General features: G+C 44.0%; 1 pseudogene; it reads right to left on the minus strand.

Annotated features, from left to right (window-relative positions):
• Nucleotides 1-285: 285 nt before the first annotated feature.
• Nucleotides 286-1,037, minus strand: LOC118001344 (annotated as a pseudogene).
• Nucleotides 1,038-5,124: the final 4,087 nt, after the last annotated feature.

The raw sequence follows: 5,124 nt of genomic DNA on the forward strand, positions 1-5,124 counted from the left end.
GCAAGTCATGGTCTTCACTTTGACACCATGGCAAAGAGGACAAGAATGTTCTTGGAACAGCAAGGAGGAAGGGGATCCCCACTCAGGGGTGTGCCTGGCTGTGTTAACCTGGTGTTTAATGGCAGAGCTAATGATGGCCAGATGACCCCTATATACGAATAACGGAGCCAGGAAGAAACTCAGGCCTTCCCATGCAAAGGAAGGTTTCTTGACCCTGCGCATCTGTCCACATTGCTTTTATTTATTTATTTTTTTTTAGTGACAGGACAGACTTTATTGAGCCCCTCAACCCAAGTTCTCCTTCTCCTGCACAGGCTTGGCTGTGCGGAGACGCCCGGTCCCGCGGGCAGCAGTAAGACCCACTTTGTGGCCAGCAGGGGCATCTCCGCGGATAGCAGAAGGTTTGCCCGTGTGCAGGTGGTTGCCACCTCCAAAAGGAAGCTCCACAGGGTTTACGGCCACACCCCGCACACGTGGCCAGCAATTCCTCTTTGCCTTATACTTGTGGTAGGCACGGCCAGCCTTCAGAATGGGCTGGTCAATGCGGCCACCTCCAGCCACCACACGACCACAGCTCTGTTGGCTGAAGAAACGACCTTCTTTGAGCCTGAGGGCGGCTTCACTCGGTTCTTCTTGGTCTCTGGGTTGTGGGGGATGACCGTGGCATGGTTTCCAGAGGCTCGAGCCAACTTGCCCTGGTCACCAGGCTTCTCTTCCAGACAGCACACGATAGTGCCCTCAGGCGTAGTGCCCACCGCGAGCACATCGCCTATGTTGAGCTGGCCGCTGTGGATGCCCTCGGCGGCGATCAACAGCTCTGTCCGCTTCTTAAACCTGTATGGATCCCGGAAGACGACCTTGGCAAGGGGTGCACCGCGGCCCGGGTCGTGGATGATGTCCTTCACGATGCCCTTGATGTAGCCGTGCGGCTCGGCCAAGTCCACCGTGCACAGACGCGGGGCGCCCTTGCGGTGCTTCACGTGCGCGCGGAACACCGAACTGGCGCCCTTTCTCTGTCCACGGATGACGCGGCCCATGGCCGTCTGCTGCCGAGCGCGGCTGGAAAAGGTCCAGATTGCTTTTAAAATAAGATTTTGATCCCTTACGATGGTCTACAGGTCCCATACAATCTGGCCCTGCATTCCTCTTTCCCTGCTTCTCTTGCTGCTCTTTTTGTTCTCTACACTACGGATACCTTTCCATTTCTCAAACATGCTCAGCACATCCATTCTTTAGCTCCTTTAAAATTCTGACTACAGGGACGCCTGGGTGGCTCAGTCAGTTGAGCTACCAACTCTTGGTTTTGGTTCAGGTCATAATCTCAGGGTCATGATCCAGCTCACGGAGCCCTGGGGCTGGCCGGCTCTGCACTCAGTGGGGATTCTGCTGGAGATTCTCTCTCCCTCTCCCTCTACTTGCCCCCTCCCCACCCCCGCTCATGTGCTCACACACACTCTCTCTCTCAAATAAATAAATAAATCTTTAAAAAAAAATTCTGACCAGAACACTTTTCTCCAGGATTTCCAGATCTTTGCATGGACAGTTCCTTCTCATCCTTCCCATTTGAAGTGAAATTTCTGATTTTCATAAGGATCTTTTATGATCTTTAAAGCAGACCTCCGACCCTTGTAGCCTACTCCAGTTTCTCTATCACATTGTTCTTTTGTCATCTCTCTGTATCTAAAATTACCTTCTCTATTGCTTGTTTGCTTGCTTATTGTCCCCTCTCCAGGCTATAAGCTTTCTGAAATTTGAAAACTTATCTGTTGTGTTTGCTGCTAGATCCAAAGCACCCAGAACAGTGCCTGGGATATGGCAGGGCCTCAATATACATAGTTGTTGAATAAATGAATGAATAAGTCATGAATCCTAAGTGAGAATATGATGACACATGTGCCCATTCCCTAGAAAAAAATGAACTGAATGTTTTGTATATGATTTTAGGAGTTTCCAAAGCTCTGGAAGCTCACCTGTAGACCCCTGGCTAAAGCCCCTGCATTATAATTAAGCCGTTTCATAATGTTCTTTTTGAAATTGATTTTGAATTTCTGTTCTCTGAAGTTAAACATGAGCATGAACTTTGAAAGTATGTTTTAGGTGGCATATAACAAATCACAGGCCCATTGCTGCTCATTGGTTTTAAATAAAAAAGATCCCTGATATTTACATTAATTGATCCTAATGACCATATTTCATTCAATGAAGATGTCTTGTGGTATATGTTAAATGCTTCCCCATATCCAGTTTTCCTCTCCCGTGGGGAACATGGGAGAATTAAATTTCCCAGCTTCCCTAGCAGCTGGGCAGAATCATATGATTAACTCTAGTCAATGGATTGAAGGCAGAAGTGACATATGACCCTGCCAGGCTGGAGCATTTAACTGCTGGTGAGAGATCCTGCGGGGTTCCATCTTCTTCTAGAGCAATGGCTGTGGAAGCACATGGTGGCATGGAGGTGCGATGCCAAGCCCTCACACAGAGGACAGTTGCTCTGGAGAGTCACACAGATCTTCAGGAGACTTTTGTGAGCAAGGAGTAGAAATATTTGTTGCTTTAAGTCCTGAGATTTTCTGATTTGCCATTGCAGCATAACCTAACATAACCAAATACGCCACTGATGGGAGAATGTGCTATTATTTTATGGAGTATTGAGGAGGGGAAAAAGCTGTCATTCATAATTGTAAGAAATCATTGTAAGATATATTACAATCTCAGAGGTGTAAAAATGCAAAAAAAATCCATGGGGCTTAGATTAGATAAAATACAGATTATTAAAAGGGGCTCATTAAATCAGGTTATCGTAGTATCAAGAACTCCATAACTAGAGTTGGACAGAAAGTTACAGACTCAAATCCCGATACTTACTAGCTTGTGACTTAATAACTTGTGTAAGCCTTAGTTTCCTCATTTGTGAAATGGGGATAACAGTAAAAGGTGCCTCATAAGATTTTGTAAATATTAAATGAGGTAATTCTTACAATGTGTTCAGCATAGTAACTACCCCATATATTTTAGTCCCATATTTGGTTAGACCACAGAGCTTATTCAAGATGAGCATTAATTTCAAACAATATACAGTAAAGTCTCTTTGTAAGTTTGTTATTATGTCATACAAATCAATCAGCAAATATTTATTCATTCGTTACCAGGCATGAAGACTGGGCCTCTGAGTTAGGTGTTCTTAGAGATAACAAAGAAGGAGATCTAGAGGTTAAGAGCCCAAAGCACACCATCCTGGGGATTTCCTATCTTCTCTCTGATGTATTTTCCAGGTGAATCTGGTTTGAATGAATATCAAGAGAAGCCTTGAAGAGTAAAAGTCACAAAAATATACCTGAGAAATGTATGAAAAAGGTCACTCCTATGCTTTTCTTGGTGACTGGCAGAGGTAGTAAAGGGAATATTGAAGACTATTTCTGTGTCTAGGGCCTTGAATGGTGGTGGTGGTGGTGTGTGTGGGTGTATGAACTGGTGGCTGGAACATAATGGTAAATCATAATAGGAAAGAGTGGCTTTTTTGAGATGTAGGAGATTGTTCCCACCTACATAGGGTTATAGTCCAACAGACTGTATAAAGTTACCTACAGAACATTATTAGACTCATGATATGTCCAAATTCATAAAGCAGCAACTGTTGTTATAATTGTCTTCATCTATAACACATTTGAAGAAACCTAAAACTTGCCATTAACAAGGTATAACAATCATTAGTTCTGAAGTTCATTCTGGACTAAAAGTTCCCTCACACATATTATATGGGTTTTCATTCTGTCCCTGAAGATATGCATCGTGGATTCTAGGACAACATTCTCACCTCAGTTTTTCTGGAGGACATATGACTGTGAAAGGACAGGTGACTGAGTAATATCACTATTTTTATTAAATGAGCCAGTGCAGAAGAAGAAATTTTCTTTAAAAGAAGTATAGCTGCCTCTAAATATAACTCTGGGCTACAGTTCACTTTTTCTGTTTATTCTTAACTTGTGAAACTGTATCTTAGGACTTCGGGTATATAACTTGTTATTTGATATCAACTGAACAACAGTGAATCGATTGTAATGTTTCTGGCACCAAAGGAAACAGAGGGGACTTAAATATGTTTCCAGAAGACAAAAAGCTTCCTTTTGTGTATACTTTACAACATATGTTTCCACAGTTTAGAATATTCAAAAGTAAAAAAAAAAAGTTTCTGACTACTTCTCATTAAAGACCAAGAGGGCAAAACAGAGAAAACAAACTACCTCCAACCCACATATTATCAGATGTTTTGGATGAAATTCAGATTGAAAAACCAAAAAGACCCACTCTTCATCTCTCCCTACTGGCAACAGCATTAGGATGCTATTCCTCACTGAGAAATACACCCACTTTCACACGTTGGGGGATCTTGTGTTATTGTTCTAGGAAAAAGGGGGAAGCGTGTTAGTGCAAACAGGATTGGGCTCCTCTCCTCATTCTTGTTGCCAGGGTCATTGTTGGTCATTTGTGGGCTACTACTGGCTTCAAGACTTCCCAGAGGACTTGGGTTCACACCTGTGTATACCTGGGTGCATTCCCAGAGGTTGCTGGAAAAATCTTGAATAAAGGGACGCCTGTACCGCAAAGCGCTCCCTAAAAACTCAGCAATCCTCCTCTCTTAACTTTTTCTGCCCCAGATAACCGCCCCAGGATCTTGAACATTTTTTCCCGGCAAATGTTTTGCTTGGACCCCTTGCAGGAGCAGGGTCTGATTCTGCCTTGCTCACTCTGGCCTCCTGGCTCGCCTGGGATCCAGCGAGCCACGCAGAGTAGGGTGCGGCTCCCCCCCCCTTCCCCGTCCCTCCACACAGGGAAGAAAAGAGGCGAGGGGAGGTGCTCAGCTTTCTTGGACACACTCCCAAGTATTTGTAATTTGGCATTTACGAAACAAAATAATGCTAAGATGCAAAATAGCCACCTTAGAGGTGCTTAGTCCTCCCGAGTACGTCCCCAAATATCTCTAATTCGACGTTCAAGAAACAAAACAAGGCTAAAATTCAAATTAGGCGATGTGATACCCAGAATGAGCCTCATTTGACAGGCCAAACAGATTTTAATGGAAAGCTGACTCATATTCCCCAAACCGATTCATTCAATCTTTAAGTA

This window comes from Mirounga leonina, unplaced genomic scaffold (assembly GCF_011800145.1).
Source record: "Mirounga leonina isolate KUSES-001 unplaced genomic scaffold, KU_Mleo_1.0 Mir_53, whole genome shotgun sequence".
Lineage (NCBI taxonomy): Eukaryota > Metazoa > Chordata > Mammalia > Carnivora > Phocidae > Mirounga > Mirounga leonina.